The 18,930-nt window shown below is 38.1% G+C and overlaps 1 long non-coding RNA gene across 4 annotated transcripts in view; it reads right to left on the bottom strand.

The window, feature by feature from the left end:
- LOC132679879 (uncharacterized) overlaps positions 1-18,930 on the bottom strand; it is a 297,655-nt gene that overhangs the window by 263,211 nt on the left and 15,514 nt on the right. For all 4 annotated transcript variants that reach the window (XR_013553995.1, XR_013553997.1, XR_013553996.2 and 1 more), the window contains one exon: positions 9,176-9,263. This is a non-coding gene — a long non-coding RNA (uncharacterized LOC132679879). The remainder of the gene's footprint in view (positions 1-9,175; positions 9,264-18,930) is intronic.

The raw sequence follows: 18,930 nt of genomic DNA, 5'->3' as shown, positions 1-18,930 counted from the left end.
TGGATAGCTTGTTATAGATGATTTTAGGATAATTCTAAAAACCACTGTTTAAAACACCATTTCCATTTTTTCCCACAAATGGAGCTATTTGCCAAATATACAGATTTAACTATGACATGGTTTCTCGCAAGTGTCCAAGTTTCTCTTCCAATGGAGAAATAGACAAATGGTAGTCAAACAATCAAAGAAAGAAGTGAGACAGGGCAGCTGGAAAATCCACAAAGAATCATTCTTTGAATTACTAAATTGGATCTCCCTGTTGACTAGCTTCAAAATGTTAGAGAAACTCATGAGTCTTCTTGGATGATTCACTAAGAACTAGCATAGAAGGTTCTTCTATAGATGCCTCAATCATTTTATGAGCCTAGAAATTAAACTGTCTCTTGAACAGCCCATCAAGAAAGCACTTCCTACCAGTTAATTGTATAAAATTATATATAAAAATGGAAATTTGAACTAGTACAAATTCAAAATTTGAAAATTGAAGTATATTCTGATTATCTTATAAGGTACTTTCTATAAACCAGGTAATGTATCTTTTATATGCATTTTAGTCTGGGATAATGATGGAGAAAGCTGGGACTGGTTATTGAATATATATTCTTCAAATGACTCTCCATTTGGTATTTTGGCAATATGTATGTCACGTATTATATCTTTCTAGGCATCTTTTCCAACATTTTTGCAATTTCTAAGTCATAGTCTAATAATCAATAATGCTATTCTTAGAGACTGGAGACCAATTGCCATGTAGATAAAATTGCATACTTCTCCTTCTATAAATTTTCTAAAGCTCTGATTCTCACACCAATACATGTTAGAATCAGTTAAGAAGTTTCTGTAAGAAAAAAATGCCAGCACTTGAGCCCAACATCAAGGACAATTAAAATGACAATCTTTGGGCATGTAACCCGATTATCAGTACGTTTTAAAAGCTTTCCAGGTGACGCTAATGTGCAGCCAGGGTTGGGAACCTCCAATTTGGTCTAACCCATTACTTTATAGATGGGAATATGGGAGTTCAGAGAAGTGTGTTGTTCTAGGTAATATAGCTTAGTTAATGTCAGAGTTAAGATTAATACCTCTGTCTGTCTATATGTGCAGCCAAGTTTTTATGTCATGTGTAATATCACCTAGCATGTTTAACTTTATTATCAACTCTGTAAATTTACATACAATAAAATGTATACATTTTAATGTGCAGTTTGATGAGTTTTGTTTTATTGTATATAACTATGTAATCACCTCCCTAATCAAGATATGGAACATTTCCAGCACCCCACAAAGTTTCCTTATGCCCCTTTGCAGTCAATTCTACTCTACTTCCTGCCATAGGAACCCTAATTCTATTACTACAGATTTTAGTTTCACTTGTTTTATATCTTTATCTAAATGGAGTGGGGTGAGGAAAATGCAGTATGTGTTCTTTTGTCTGCCTTCTTTTACTTAAATGTTTTTGAGATTCATCCGTGTTGTTGCTTGTATTAATAATTCTTCCTTTTTATTGTTAAGTAATATTTCTTTGTATGAGTATACCAAAATATATAAATACCCATTTATCTGTAGAAGGATTTTTAAGTTGTTTTTAGTTTGGGGTTATTATAAATAAAACTGCTATGAACACTCATGTAAAAGACTTTCTATGGACATGTTTTCTTTTCTGGGTAAATGCTCAAGAGTTGACTTACTGAGTCACATGTTAAGTTTATATTTAACTATATAAAAAATTGTCACATTTTTTAAAAAAAATTTTTTAATGTTTATTTATTCTTGAGGGAGAAAGAAACAGAGTGTGAGTGTGGGAGGGGCAGAGAGAGAGAGGAAGTCACAGAATCTGAAGGAGGCTCCAGGCTCTGAGCTGTCAGCACAGAGCACAACACAGGGCTCGAACCCACAAACTATTAGATCATAACCTGAGGTGAAGTCAGACACTCAACTGACTGAGCCACCCAGGTGTCCCTTGTCACACTGTTTTCTAAAGGGGTTGTACCATTTTACACTCCCACTAGAAACTGTAAGAATTCCAGTTGCTACATATTCTCTCCAACACTTGGTATTAGTTTTCTACTACTGCCATAATAATTTGCCACAAGTTTTGAGGGTAAAGCAATGCAAATTTATTATCTTCTAGTTCTGTAAAGCCAGAATTCTGACATAGATCTCACTGAGCTAAAACCAAAGAGTTGGCAAGGCTCTGTTTCTTTCTCAGGGCTCTGGGGGAGAACCAATTACCTACTCATTCAGGGTGCTGGCAGAACTCAGTTACTTGATGTTGTAGGATCAAGATTCTCATTTTCTCACTCACTGTACACTGAGGATTGTTCTTTTCTAGAGGCTCAATTCCTCAGCTTACAGCCATCTTCCTTTGTCTTCAAAGCCAGCAACCACCAGCGAGTTGAGATCATTTCCCATCATATTTCTCTGACCCATTATTCTGCCTCACTTTTAAGAGTTTATAGGATTAGATTGAATCTATTCAAATAATCCGGGATGATCTCCCTATTTCAATTCCATCTGTGACCTTCATTCTTTTTTGCTATACAATATAACATATTCACAAGTCCCAGATATTAGGATGTGGAAATCTTTGTGAGACCACATTCTGTCTGCTGTACACCCACCCCAGACCTTGAGGCTATTATTGTCATTCCTTTAACTTCTATATCTGTTACAAACTCCACTTAACAATATTATTAATTTTTCTTTAAAATAAGTTGTCTTTCATAAAAGGCCACAGATTGTATAATTTCATTTACATTAGATGTGAGAATAGGCAAATTGAGAGACACAGAAAATAGCTTAGTGCTTTCAAGGGGCTGGGTGGGTGAGTGGAGGATGGGGAGGACTGCTAGTGGGTACAGCACCACTTTTCAAGGTGATGAAATGTTCTGGGATTAGACAGTGGTGATAGTTTCACAACCTTGTGAACATATTTGAAACTACTGTACACTAGGGGTGCCTGGGCGGCTCAGTTGGTTGACAGTCCAACTTCAGCTCAGGTCATGATCTCACAGCTTGTGAGTTCAAGCCCTGCATCGGGCTCTGTGCTCAGAGCCTGCAGCCTGCTTTGGATTCTGTGTCTCCCTCTCTCTATGCCCCTCCCCTGCTCTCACTCTGTTTCTCTCTGTCTCTCAAAAATAAATAAACATTAAAAAAAATTTAAAAAACCCTACTGTACACTACACTTTAAAAGGGTGAACTTTATGGTATGCAAATTATCTTAACTGGAAAAAGAGAGAGAAAAACACTTGTCTTAGAAGGAAATTATGAGGAGAAAAACAGCTTTTTTACCAGTCTCTCTCTACAAGGAATCAGCCCAACTGCCCTGTTTCTGGCACTGCCACATACTGTACTGGAAGCTATAGTGAGCAATCCTGATAACAGGAAGTATAAATACCTGACTGGAGGTTAAACTATAGATACAAGCCCAGTTCAAAAAGAATAATGAAGTTAATATTTGAAGATAACTCCATTACTTCTTTTTAGTTTATATATATATATATATATGATAAAAACATATGTAGTGTATAAGGTACATTAATCTCTAACATACAGCTTAATATATTTTTACATATACCATTATGGCTTCTTTTTCTTTCACTGTAGCACTGACCAAACGTCAAATAAAATACTGAAGAGAAATGGTAATAGTATATACATCCTTGTCTTATTCTTGACCTCAAAGGGAAAGCATTCAATATTTAACCTGTAAGCGTAATGTTAGTTATAGGCATTTATCTATCTATCTATCTATCTATCTATCTATTTAAGAGAGTGTGTGCAAAAGAGCATGGGAGGGGCAAGGGAAGAGAGAAAGATCTTATGCAGAGTCCCACACAAGGCTCGATCTCACAACCATGAGATAATGACCTGAGCTGAAATCAAGAGTTGGGCATTTAATTGCCCCAGGTATAGGCTTTTTTCAGTTTTTAGTCTATCAGGTTAAGAAAGCATCTTTCTATTCCTAGCTTGCTCTTTGTTTAGTTTTTAATAATCTTAATAACTTATTACCATGTAGAAACAAATCCACAGTGTCTCAGATATAGCATAAAACTTAATCACTTAATAAATATTAACTTAAGGAAAATAAGATACAGTCCTTGACCTGTACCACCTCATGGTCAAAATGTTGTGGGATTAATGACGAGACAGAAACTGACTTTAATAGAAAGGAATCAAGGAAGGATTCAGAGAAAGTATCTGAGCCAAATCTTGCAGGCAGACAAGGTGAGGAAAGGACATTCTGGGTAGAAGTCATAGCTTGAAGATGTGAAAGAACATGGGACTATGAAAGCCATCAAAATATTTTAGAAAGATCATTCTGCTGACAGGGCAGGTGGTGAAATACATAATGGATGATTACAGTTGAAAAGCTAATTAGGAAGCCAATGGTGAGGATCTGAAATAAGGGAGATACGCTCAAGAGAAAAGGGTATTATACAGTGAGCTTTAGGGAGTAGGAACAACTCACCTGATGGTCTTCGAGGTAGAGAATGAGGGAGAGGAGGAAATCAGTGTTTCCTTCCCAGTTACCTAGGTGACTGGTGATCTAAACTAAACCTACAGAGGATTTCAAAAGGTTCAGTTCTGGATATGCTGAGTCTGAGAAAGGCCACCAAGTGGGGTGTCTAAAAGGAAGCTGAAAATGTTGGCCTCACACTCCTGATTATGATTTAGGATCAGTCCTGGTGAAGTCTCTGATCCAGAAGATGGATTACTAAAATAAATCCAGGATTGGTGCTAACAATTTGAGGGATTTACAGCAAACTATAGATCTAGAAGGGCTGTCAGGCACCATGCTTTCCCCCATTTAGTAGTTAGGATCTTTAACCCACATGCAGTCTGGCCACTGGAGGGTTCCAAGCCCCCTTACATCACTCTTTTCTGGGCCTTGGTCGTGAATTATTTTCATCATTGTCCTTTGGTCCTTAATTTATTTTGGCCTCTGACCCAGCTATCCTGGCCTGTACCTAACTTTAACACAAATATGGAAGAACCCTCTTGAGGACGGATTCTACTCTAATACAACCAAACAAAAACTCAAATGCAATTCTAGGAGACATAGAAGAGTTCTGTGGATGACCTCTGAAGGCATTCTTGAATGAGTGGCATGGGACTTAAACAGTGTATCACATACCCAAATAATTTAAAATTTCTCTTTGCCATTCATCACTTTAAAGACTACATCAATACATCAACTGCCTAAAAATCTCTAAAAATCTCTTCTCTTTCCCTCTCTCACATTTTCTCAATACTCACTGCTGTAGTCTATTCCCTGCTACTTTGGTCTCCATTTCTACATGGATAGTGTATATATAAATATAAACACAAATATAAATATATTAAACAAGATAAACACACACACCATGAATCATTACTGATCCCCAAATCTCTTCCCAGGGGAAGGATGAGAAGAAATAGGAATACATTAGGTATCTGTGTGCTTTGTTGAAATGTGGTAACTTAATGCAGATCAGCACCTGGCTAACAACCACTGGAAAAAGTAGGGGGTCTTGCGTGGAAATGAGAAAATTCACCAAGGTTTGGGATTAAAGAAGGCAGGCTGCTGGGAGTGGGAAGTGAAGGTGAGCAGGAAGAGTATAGCCATGCCAAATAGCATAGCTGGAATGTTAGACTTTGTAGGACGGAAAGGTTTACAAAGCACACCAAGGAAGAACTCTAGACATATAACTGTTGACTGATAGAGCCCATTCTTGTCTCTCTTACAATGGGCTGTGGGAGGAAATAAGGAAATTCCATCCTGCTTGGTGAAGTAGTCTCAGCCATAAGGGCTTATGGTCTCCCTGTAGAGATCATCAATGTGTGGGCACATGTGTATTTGGTGGGGTGGCCAGGAAACCCCTTACAGAGTGATTGGGAAATCATGACCTTTCTTGTCTTAAAACACTCCCTGCCTAGCTAGGCTTCCCCAGACCAAATACAAACACCAGAATTTAATGAAAGAATGCACATTCCTTTTAGAAAAGGTCAGGAAGTTCTCAATGAGCAGTATCACCTGGAAACACCAGGTGATACAAACAGTATTGTTTCCCTACTACCGCAAAAGGGTGTGATGGGCACTTACAGACTGATCTTCAGAAGGAAGGTGTACTCCACATGGATTATCCCTCTTTTCTAACCCCTTTTCACTTTCCCCAATTTCCTCTCCTGTTGTCTTATAGCTCCTTCTAGACCCCTAGTCCAGTGTCCACATCCACCCTTCATGAATCTTCACCGGAGTTTCCTCCCCTCTGTTCTTTCTGGTGTAATAAAATCAAGCTTTTCAGGCTTTGGAGACTCCAAAGAGAAAGAAGCATGATCTGAATTTACCCAATGAAGAGAGAGAAAGTGTCTTGATTCAATTTCCTTACCAGCCGACTTCCTCTGGCTCTAAGAAGCAAGCATATTCATCAATGCAAGCATTCATTTTCACTCACCACACACTCCCTCCAACTCCACCCCAAAGGCCTCACAGACTATCTCATATGAAGAAAGCATATTTCATGTAATGCTGACATCATCATGCTAAGGAGCATTTGGCCCCCACCAATAGGAGAGTCACAACTTAAGTATGAATGACTCCATTTATTATGAATGGCTCCATCTGCAGGTGGCTCTCACTCCAATTAGGCTCTTCTTTCATGAAGGAAATAGACCAGCACACATGTGTTAGGTCTGTCCATTTTGCAACAATAGCTGCCATTTATTGATATGTAATTCACTTTGCCACTTAATCCTATGTGATCCTCACAGTGACCCAGCAAGGTTCATATTGTTAAGTACTTCATGAAGAAACTGAGGCTCAAAGATTTAGAAAATTGTCCAAGGTCTCATACATGGTGAACAATGAAGCTGGTATTTGAGCCCAGATCTAGCTGTCTCCAAAATCCATGATCATAACACTGTATTGTGCTACCTCTTAGCATGAGGTGAGCAGAGATGAAACCAAAGGAAATATCACAGGACTCTGGACTTTTAAAACAGATGCCTATGTGCTTGTTAGCTTTTAAGGGGGAAAAGTGAAGCAGAATCCTTTACTCTTCCCTTCCTCCCTTTCTCTCTTCCTTTCATTATAAAAGGCTAAAAGTAAACACAGAAGAATCAGAAATAATGGTGTAAAACTGCCTCAAACCAATCTCTGGGTAAATAGCTATGAAAATATTCAGTTGCTTTATGATCCCATTTAGAGTTAACATTATATTTATAGCTTTTTCCCTGAATACACATTAAGGTAATATTGAACTTTTGGTAAAAATTATATCATACATCTGTGCTGACAGCTTGTTTCGTGAACATAAATCTTTATCTACTACTTTCAGCTTTCAATATTTTCTCCAAAGATGTAAGTTAGGACATTAAAAGGTCCAGAAATAAACGTAAAACAGATGGGATTAGATTTCTGTGGGGAATGACAGCCATACTGAATTTAATGGAAACCAAGCTAGAAAGAGGTCTGAGAGGAAAACCCATGAAGCATACATAGGAAGGACCGTGGCTTGAGGTGGAATCTCAAGAGTGTACATCTGACTTATAATTGCAAGTTGCCCTTGAAGTTGGGTGTTCTTTAAGATGTAATTAAGCGATTGGTCATGGGACCTTACTATGATACAGGGCAAATATTTTCAGTCACTGAACTGATGAATAGCCAAGCACTGACATTTTGTGAGTTTAGTATTTATTTCTTTCATTTCCCTTCTTAAGCAAGTGAAGAGCCTGGAGCTCTCATGAAGAAAGAGGTCCCAAGATCTGTGGCTAAGGCACTGGATGTGCCTGTGGTCATGGAGCAAAGGGGAAGCACTGAACTGAACTGAACTCAGGGAACAAAAGCCCACTGAAGTTTGAAGGATCAGCAAGAGGCTTGGCCTTTCTGGTTCAGGAGGCTGAACTTGGAGGCTAATGCAAGGTAGATAGAGGGACTCCTTTCTGGAGTCTTAGCTAATAGCCAAGAAGAAAGGTACAGGGGGAGTCTACAATTAGTACAGGATGGTACGGGCAACAGCATATATCCTAAGACAATACAAGTGAACTTTTTTCTTTCCTGTTTATTCAATCCCTACCTCTCAATTGTATTATTGCCACAGATATTTAAATATCCTCTGGCCTCTCCTATTTAATAATAATAAAAGAATTCCTATTTAATGTTGTTTTCCTTTCATCCACCATCCCTCCCTTTTTTCTTCATAATGAAATTTGTCAAAACTCTATATCCTCACATTTCCTCATATTCCATTAACGATCCATTTCATTGGATGGCCTTTGTTCCCACTCTAACAAAATGGCTCTTTCTAGAGTTACCTGTGACCATGATACTGCTAAATTCATCAGAAAAATTTTAGCTCTCATCCTATTTGGTACTCAGCAGCATTAACCCCCACCCCTTTACCAGTGATCACTCTATCCATCTTGAAACACCCTCTTCCCTTGGCTTCTAGTCCCCTCCTCCCCTTACCCACTCTTCAGGTTTTCCTGTACCTCTCTGGCTGATGTTAATCAGCTTTGTTGCCAACTTATTCTCCTCCAATCACTAAATGTTAGAGTTGGCTAGAGGTCAGTGTCAGACCCTCTTTTTTTCATGTTTTACTCTTCTGCTAGGCCATCTCATCCCTTCCGATGACCTGAATTTCCAATGCTAATAGACCTCTCCTCTGAGTCCTAAATGGATATCTGCTTATGCCACATCTTCTCTTGGATCTAAGGTGTATTATGTGCAAGCCTAAATGCATTATCTTTACTTTCACATGTGCTTTTCTCAATGAATGGCATTGCTATTTATCCAGTTGCTTAAAAGCTATGTGGAAGTCATTCTTGACACTTCCTCCTTCCTTGTACCACATACCCAATTCATTAACAAGTAATACAGACTTTTATGTTTTAAATGCATCCTCAATCCTTTCATTTCCATTCTCCTTTATCTATACAGTCAATATATCAATATACCAATCCAGACTACCATGATTTCTCACCATGGATCAATGCAATAGCATCTCAACCTCACTTTTACTAATCCCTCACATCCAGTCTATGTATCTTTTCAAAAAATAAATCTGACCACATTCTTACCTTCCTACCTTCATGTGTGGTTAAAGCCATTCAAAAGCCATCTTTTGCTTTGGGGTTAAAGAGCCATATCCTTAACATACTCTATAAAGCCATCCATAATCTGGGCTCTACTTACCTTGCTCCTCTTCTAACTCCACTCTTCCCTCATATTCTTCAGCACATGACTTTCTTTTTATTTCTTGATCCCTCCATGTTTTCTCTTCCTGAAGAAAGAGACACATATATTTTCCCCTTGTCCTAGAACACTCTCCAATCACCCTTCACTTGTCCATAGCAGACTCCTGCAGAAGACCAGTATGCCCTTGTAATTAATACTTTGAAAGTAAAATCCTGACCTACTTTCTAAGTCTGTTGCACTGAGTGAACCCTAAGTAGATCCACATGCTTTTAATAATGCTCACGTCATTTTCATTCATCAGATAAGCCAAAAATTTTTAAAAAGGCAACATAAAACAATAAAATTTCCTTGGAGTTTATTGATTTCTTTATATTTAACAGACTATTGCAGATTAGCAAAGATTTAAGTTGGGTAATTCTTAACTAGATAAATAGAAAGGTTTAAGCAAAGACTAGTTGCTCAGAGATATGAATCGATTCTATATTTTATAGCAACATTTGCAATAAATGTTATTTCCTTAGCATACACTTTAAAATGATACTGACCAGAAGTAAAAGAAAATCCTCAGCCTCTGGCCCTCTTGGTATCAAAAAAGTTGAAATAATAGCTCTTGGTCCTAAGAAAAGGCTGTCTAAGCAGACAAGGAGAATGAGTTAATGAGATCCTGTAATCTGATCCCCAGCAGTCCTGCACAGCTATTCTCAAGGCACTAACGAACCCTACACCTTTACAGATCATGGACCTACAGAATCTAACCCTAGTGGGTGCAGGCAAGTCTTGGCCATTGAAATGGTTTTGCTGGTGTAAATAACAGGGATCTGTTATCATGAGATTACCTGTCTGTAAAATGCCTATTTATCTTCATTATGTTGCTTTTCAGGGGAAGAAGGAAAGGGTGAGTGTTGGTGTGTAAGATAATGGAGTTAGGACAGGAAAATGGCATCTCTGACCCAAAGTGAACCCTGATTTAACTCAGTGGGTTTTTTCAACAGCCAGATGGAGTCCATAATGTTGGCTGTCAGTGTTGTACTTTCTTTAGTACTAAAAGTATTCAGCAAAATAGAGCAAAGATGAATTCATACCTGGGATTTCAATGTCATAGTTTGTGCAAGAGAGTAAGATGGCAATTTCAATCTGGTCATTTTCATTCACTCATGCATTCATCTAGTCATCCATTCACCAAATACCTCAGTAACTACATGCCTAGCCCTATGCAAGATAAATTATTAAAATAAACATGACTAAAAACATAATATATACTACAAAGTGGAAGTAAAAGTTACCACAAAGAAAAATAAAAGGAATACCCTGCTTCAGAGACAGACAGATTGCTTTTACACCAACATGTGAAGAATAAAATGGAGCCAGCCATTCAAAGTAGGAGATGCAATGGGGATAGGTGATCAATTTCATTTTTTTATCTTGATTTTAATATGAAATTTAAATATGAAGGGAAATATAATTATGAAATACTCTTTTAATCAAAATCAAGTACTTCCAAAATATATAAAGAAAAAAGTGGGGGAGGAGCCATGATGGTGGAACAGCATGGAGGTTTTTTGTGTGTCTCAAGTCCATGAAATACAGCCAGACCAACAGTAAACCATCCTGCACACCTAGAAAACTGATTGGAGGATTAACACAACATCTGCACAACCTGAACCACAGAATTCAGGACCTACATGGTGAAGAGAGGTGACCTTGGGGAGAGAGAAGACTCGGAGGGCAGGGAGCTGCTTTTGCATGGGGAGGGAGGACAGAGACTGGGGGGGGGGGCGTTGGGGAGAATATGGGAAAAGCACCCCTCCCCAAAAACAGCTGGAGAGAAAGTGGAAAATTGGAAACAGTCACAGGGACTGAACTAAAATGGGAGAAAGGAGAAAGGAGAAAGGAGAAAGGAGAGGGTTTAAATTCCATTAAGACTGTAAACAGGAAGAATGCAGAGTCTGAAACTCTGCAGCTCGATACCTAGCGGTGCTCTGGTGAATCCCCAGGAGGAGAGTGGGGTCCAGGAAGTTCTCAGACCACACAGGGAGAAGCAGTTCCACTGCTGGAAGGACACTTGGTAGAGCAGACCCCAGAGAATGGCTACACTCGCTGGTGCTGGTACAAGGTCATTGTGGGGTGAAGCTTGGTACCAGATGTGTGTTGTGATTTTCCATAATCCCTGAGGCACTAGTGCTACACTGTCTCGTGAACTTTTTCTGGGGTGGGCTGGCACCTAGCCTCAGTCTTTGGGCACTGGCAGTAGCACGGTCCCTCAAGTGTTCCTGGGTGCAGCTGGCACCCACCCATTGCTCTGTGAGACCCTCTGTAGAGGGGCTTATTAGGTCAAAGCCACAGTCCCTCAGAAGTTGGGGGCTGGGGAAGACAGCCACATCTGAGACAAAACTCAGGAGGGAGGTGCTGCCTCGGACTTGGTTACGGACAATGTGGAAGTGGGGAGTGGACAGAAGCTGAAGACGAAAGATGGGTACGTGATTGCTGACTGGGGAGAGCAGAGTTCCGATACTAGAGACTGAGTAGCTGGGAGACAACATTTTCACCGCTCCCGCACATGCGTATGCGCACCTACAAGTGCCACAACAATCCACCCCAGCAGGCTAGCAGCGCCATCTAGTGGAGAACAGAGCCGTTACACTAAGCCCCGCCCAACTGGGCCAACCTTGCTCTTCAAGAAAAGAAGACTCACCACCTGCTTAGTTTATGGACTACAAAGCCCTTCATAATTTGACTTCTAGGGGAAAACGAAGTAATTTCAGTCGTATTTCAGTCTGTTAGCTGGTCCATTTATTCAATTTTCTTCTTTCTTTCTTTTTTCCCTGTCTTTCATTTCTTTTTTTTCTTGAATACAGAAAGAGAAAAAATTCATTTTTATTTTCAATTTTTATAAAAATATTTTTAATTTTTTTCTACTATATTTTTTACTTTTGTGTAAGTTTTTCAAATTCTATTTCACTTCCATCATTTCATTGTAGTCTACTTCAGTGTATTCATTTTTTCAAACTTTCAAATGATTTCTTTTTTTCCCCCCTTTTTTCTGTAATCTATCAAGCCACTTTCAACACCCAGACCAAAACACACCTAGGATTTAGGATGATTTATTTGATTTTGATTTTGTGTGTGTGTCTGTTTTTAATTTTTTAATTTTTATTTTTTTAATTTTAATTTTTTCTACTTCATCAATTCCTTTTCTCCCTTCAAAATGACAAAACAAAGGAATTCACCCCAAAAGAAAGAGCATGAAGAAATGACAGCCAGGGATTTAACCAACACAGATACAAGCATGATGTCTGACCAGAATTTAAGAATACTAGCTGGAGTCAAAAATAGATTAGAATCCCTTTCTGCAGAGATAAAACAAGTAAAAGCTAGTAAGGATGAAATAAAAAATGCTATAAGTGAGCTGAAATCTCGAATGGATGTGGCAGTGGCAAGGACAGTGAGGGAGAACAGAGAATCAGTGATATTGAGGACAAACTTATAGAGAATAATGAAGCAGAAAAAAAGAGGGAGATTAAGGCAAAAGAGAATGATTTAAGAATTAGAGAAATCAGTGACTCAACATCAGAATCATAGGGGTCCCAGAAGAGGAAGAGAGAGATTTAGGGGTAGAAGGGTTATGTGAGCCAATCATAGCGGAAAACTTTCCTAACCTGGGAAAGACACAGACATCAAAATCCAGGAAGCACAGAGGACTCCCATTAGATTCCACAAAAACTGACCATCAACAAGGTATATCATAGTCAAATTCATAAAATACTCAGGCAAGGAGAGAATCGTGAAAGCAGCCAGGGAAAAAAAAAGTCCTTAACCTACAAGGGAAGACAGATCAGGTTTGCAGCAGACCTACCCACAGAAACTTGGCAGGCCAGAAAGGAGTGGCAGAATATATTCACTGTGCCGAATCAGAAAAATATGCAGCCAAGAATTCTTTATCCAGCAAGACTGTCATTCAAAATAGAAGGAGAGATAAAAAGTTTCCCAGACAAACAAAAATTAAAGGAGTTTGTGACCACTAAACCAGCCCTGCAAGAAATTTTAAGGGGGACTCTCTGAGGGGACAAAAGATGAAAAAAAAAGTAAATAAATAAATAAATACCAAAAGCAACAAAGATTAGAAAGGACCAGAGAACACCACCAGAAACTCCAACTCTACAAGCAACATAATGGCAATAAATTCGTACCTTTCAGTTCTCACTCTAAACACCAATGGACTCAATGCTCCAATCAAAAGGCATAGGGTAACAGGCATAGGGATCTCATTTTTTATCCAAAAAAACCGAGATCCATCTATATTCTGTTCACAAGAGACCCACTTTAGACCTAAAGACACCTTCAGATTGAAAGTAAGGGGATGGAGAACCCTCTATCATGCTAATGGTCTCCAAAAGAAAGCTGGAATAGCCATACTTATATCAGATAATCTAGACTTTAAAACAAAGACTGTATCAAGAGATGATGAAGGGCATTATATAATAATTAAGGGATCTACTCACCAAGAAGACCTAACAATTGTAAACATTTATTTGCCAAATGTGAAAGCACCCAAATATATAAATCAATTAATCACAAACATAAAGAAACTAACTGATAATAATACCATAATAGTAGGAGACTTCAACACCCCACTCACAGCAATGGACAGATCACCTAATCAAAAAATCAACAAGGAAACAATGGCTTTGAATGACACACTGGACCAGATGCACTTAACAGATATATTCAGAACATTTCATCCTAAAGCAGTGAAATATACATTCTTCTCCAGTGCACATGGAACATTCTCCAGAATAGACCACATACTGGGACACCAATCAGCCCTCAGCAAGTACAAAAAGACTGAGATCACACCGTGCATATTTTCAGACCACAACACTATGAACTCGAGATCAACCACAAGAAAAAATTTGGAAAGGTAACAAATACTTGGAGACTGAAGAACATCCTACTAACGAATGAATGGGTCAACCAAGAAGTTAAAGAGGAAATTAAAGAGTATATGGAAGCCAATAAAAATGGTAACACCACAACCCCAAACCTCTGGGATGCAGCAAAGGCAGTCATAAGAGGAAAGTAGATAGCAATCCAGGCCTTCCTAAAGAAGGAAGAAAGAGCTCAGATACACAACCTAACCTCATGCCTTAAAGAGCTGGAAAAACAACAGCAAATAAAACCCCAAACCAGCAGAAGACAGGAAGTAATAAGGATTAGAGCAGAAACTAATGCTATTGAAACCAAAAAAACAGTAGAACAGATCAATGAAACCAGAAACTTGTTCTTTGAAAGAATTAACAAAACTGATAAGCCATTAGCCAGTTTGATCAAAAAGAAAAAGGAAAGGACCCAAATAAATAAAATCAAGAATGAAAGAGGAGAGATCACAATTAACACAGCAGAAATAAAAAAATAATAAGAGAATATTATGAGAAACTATGTGCCAATAAAATGGGCAATCTGGAAGACATGGACAAATTCCTACAAACATATACACTACAAAAACTGAAACAGGAAGAAACAGAAAATTCGAACAGACCCATAACCAGTAAAGAAATCGAATTAGTAATCAAAAATTTGCCAAAAAACAAGAGTCCAGGGCCAAATGGCTTTCCAGGGGAATTTTACCAAACATTTAAGGAAGAATTAACACCTATTCTCTTGAAGCTGTTCCCAAAAATAGAAATGGAAGGAAAACTTCCAAACTCTTTCTGTGAGGCCAGCATTACCTTGATTCCAAAGCCAGACAGAGACCCCACTAAAAAGGAGAACTATAGACCAATTTCTCTGATGAACATGGATGCAAAAATCCTCAACAAGATATTAGCCAACTGGATCCAACAATACGTTAAAAAAATTATTCACCACGACCAAGTGGGATTTATACCTGGGATGCAGGGCTGGTTCAATATCCACAAAACAATTAACGTGATTCATCACATCAATAAAAGAAAGGACAAGAACCATATGATCCTCTCAATAGATGCAGAGAAAGAATTTGACAAAATACAGCATCCTTTCTCGATAAAAACCCTCAAGAAAGTAGGGATAGGAGAATCATACCTCCAGATCATAAAAGCCATGTATGAATGACCCAATGCTAATATCATCCTCAATGGGGAAAATTGAGAGCCTTCCCCCTAAGGTCAGGAACAAGACAGGGATGTCCACTCTCGCCACTGTTATTTAACATAGCATTGGAAGTCTTAGCCTCTGCAATCAGAAAACACAAAGAAATAAAAGGCATCCAAATCAGCCAGGAGGAGGTCAAATTTTCACTCTTCCCAGATCATATGATACTCTATATGGAAAACCCAAAAGATTCTACCAAAAAACTGCTAGAATTGATTCATGAATTCAGCAAAGTTGCAGGATATAAAATCAATGCACAGAAATGAGTTGCATTCCCATACACCAACAATGAAGCGACAGAAAGAGAAATCAAGGAATTGATCCCATTTACAGTTGCACCAAAACCCATAAGACACCTAGGAATAAATCTAACCAAAGAGGTGAAAAATCTATACACTGAAAACTATAGAAAGCTTATGAAAGAAATTGAAGAAGGCACACAAAAAATGGAAAAAGATGCCATGCTCCTGGATAGGAAGAACAAATATTGTTAAAATGTCGATACTACCCAAAGCAATCTACATATTCAATGCAATCCATATCAAAATAACACCAGCATTCTTCACAGAGCTAGAACAAATAATCCTAAAATTTGTATGGAACCAGAAAAGACCCCAAATAGCCAAAGCAATCTTGAAAAGGAAAACCAAACCAGGAGGCATCACAATCCCAGACTTCAAGCTATACTTCAAAGCTGTAATCATCAAGACAGTATGGTACTGGCCCAAGAACAGACACTCAGATCAATGGAACAGAATAGAGAACCCAGAAATAGACCCACAAACATATGGCCAACTAATCTTTGACAAAGCAGGAAAGAATATCCAATGGAATAAAGACAGTGTCTTCAGCAAGTCATGCTGGGAAAAACTGGACAGTAACATGCAGAAGAATGAACCTGGACCACTTTCTTACACCATACACAAAAATACACTCAAATGGATGAAAGACCTAAATGTAAGACAGGAAGCCATCAAAATCCTTGAGGAGAAAGCAGGCAAAAACCTCTTTGATCATGGCCACAGCAACTTCTTACTCAACACGTCTCTGGAGGCAAGGGAAACAAAAGCAAAAATGAACTACTGGGACCTCATCAAAATAAAAAGCTTCTGCACTGGGAAGGAAACAGTCAGCAAAACTAAAAGACAACTGACAGAATGGGAGAAGATATTTGCAAACAACATATCAGATAAAGGGTTGTACCCAAAATCTATAAAGAACTTATCAAACTCAACACCCAAAAAACAAATAACCCAGTGAAGAAATGGGCAAAAGACATGAATAGACACTTCTCCAAGAAGACATCCAGATGGCCAACCGACACATGAAAAAATGCTTAATGTCACTCCTCATCAGGGAAATACAAATCAAAACCACAATGAGATACCACCCCTCACCTGTCAGAAAGGCTAACATTAACAACCCAGGCAACAACAGATGTTGACAAGGAAGCAGAGAAAGAGGATCTCTTTTGTACTGCTGGTGGGAATGCAAACTGGTGTAGCTACTCTGGAAAACAGTATGGAGGTTTCTCAGAAAATTAAAAGCAGAACTACCCTATGACCCAGCAATTGCACTACTAGGTATTTATCCAAGGGATACAGGGATGCTGTTTCGAAGGGACACATGCACCCCCATGTTTATAGCAGCACTATCAACAATAGCCAAAGTATGGAAAGAGCCCAAATGTCCACTGATGGATGAATGGTTAAAGAAGATGTGGTGTGTATATATACATACATACATATACATATAATGGAGTATTACTCGGCAATCAAAAAGAATGAAATCTTGCCATTTGCAACTATGTGGATGGAACTGGAGAATATTATGCTAAGCGAAATTAGCCAGTCAGAGAAAGACAAATATATGACTTCACTCATATAAGGACTTTAAGACACAGAACAGATGAACATAAGGGAATGGAATAAAAAATAATATAAAAACAGGAAGGGGGACAAAACATAAGAGACTCTTAAATATGGAGAACAGAGGGTTACTGGAGGGGTTGTGGGAGGGGGGATGGGCTAAATGGGTAACGGGAACTAAGGAATCTACTCCTGTAATCATTGTTGCGCTATATTCTAACTAATTTGGATGTAAATTAAAAAAATTTTTTTAAGTGAAAAATAAAATAAAATTAAAAAGTGACTGCTTTTTGCCTGTCTACCTACAAAAATTCCATTCTCTAGAAGGAAGTATGGTTAACAGGTGGGATATATTTGAAGAATTCTTACCCGATCATTTCCCATCTGGAAGAATATAAACTGTTAGGCTCTTTCTTTGGAAACAATGAACAGACTGAGTGTAAAGTAACAAAGAAAGCATATTACTGATATCAGAATATCTTTGCAGTATCTTAGTATGCTTCCAATTGCATGATAATTTGCATCTGTGAATAATCAGGGGACATAAAGTTCTGTACAATCTGCATTCTGATAATCATGTTTCCAGATCTTTCAGAAACTTACTTGAAATAAAGTTTATAACTGTTATCTTTCTGAAACTCACTAGAGCTAGTAAAATTTTTTACTGCTTATTTTGGCAGCTCAAATCTCAGTTTGGGGTCATTCAAGTTGCCTTTGCTTTAGCTCACATTTGATTGATTTTGCAATGTTGGTAAATAAGAAATTTTTTTTAAAAAGCCCCCAAAGTGGACATAAAGGCCTATCACATTACTAAATGATAACAAACAGATGACACTCAGAATATCTAATCAATAGTACTCTGTATTTCACTAGATCAAAAATATACTTCAAAACAGACTTGATTCATTTTAAAAGTAGAGTAAAAGATAAAAGTCAATTAGAGACTCATGATATATCCCCTGAGGAGAAATAAATCCAAATTTCTAAAATCGAGGATGTTGAGCTAGCTCAGTTTCATGTGAACTGCAAAGTATCTCAGGACCAAGAGGTATTTATTTCCTAACATGAAGTGTTATATGCAGTGAGCCTGAATTATGAGGAGTTCTGGGCCTCAGAGGAAGCCCACCCATAGGGAAAGGAAATTCATGGTCCAAAGACACATGTCCTTGACCTACCAAGAAAAGGTATACAAAATATCTAACTTATTTTTTAACTATCTACAGAATTGTTAAATATCTCACATGTAGAAAAGTGATAAAATTTAAATATGTGTTTAATAAGTGTCACCTATATGACTATAAACCAGATCAAGAAACCATTACCAATATCCCTAGAGAAAACAAATTGACGGTTGCCAGAGGGGAGGAGGTGGAGGATTGGCAAAATGGGTGAAGGGGAGATACATGCTTCCAGTTATTGAATAATAGATCATGGGAATAAAGGGAACAGCATAAGGATAATAATCAATGGTATTGTAATAGTGTTGTATGGTAGCTACTATCTACACTTGTGATGAAAACAGCAAAACGCATAAGTTTGTCTAATCACTATGTTCTATACCTGAAACTAATGTAACATGTGTGTCAACTATACTCAAAAAAAAAAAAAAAAAAGAAAGAAAGAAAGAAACTATTACCAATATCCCAGAAGCTCCCCTGGGATTCCTTCCCAATCCCAATCTCCTTCCTTCCCTCAAAGGCTACCATTTCCTGACTTTTCTAGTTATCACCACTTCTCTTAATACTTTTGCCACTG

Source organism: Panthera onca, chromosome A2 (assembly GCF_046562875.1).
Source record: "Panthera onca isolate mPanOnc1 chromosome A2, mPanOnc1 haplotype 2, whole genome shotgun sequence".
In the NCBI taxonomy this organism is placed as follows: Eukaryota; Metazoa; Chordata; class Mammalia; order Carnivora; family Felidae; genus Panthera; species Panthera onca.
Note: the sequence above shows the minus strand (reverse complement) of the source record. Positions and strands in the feature narration are given on the sequence as shown.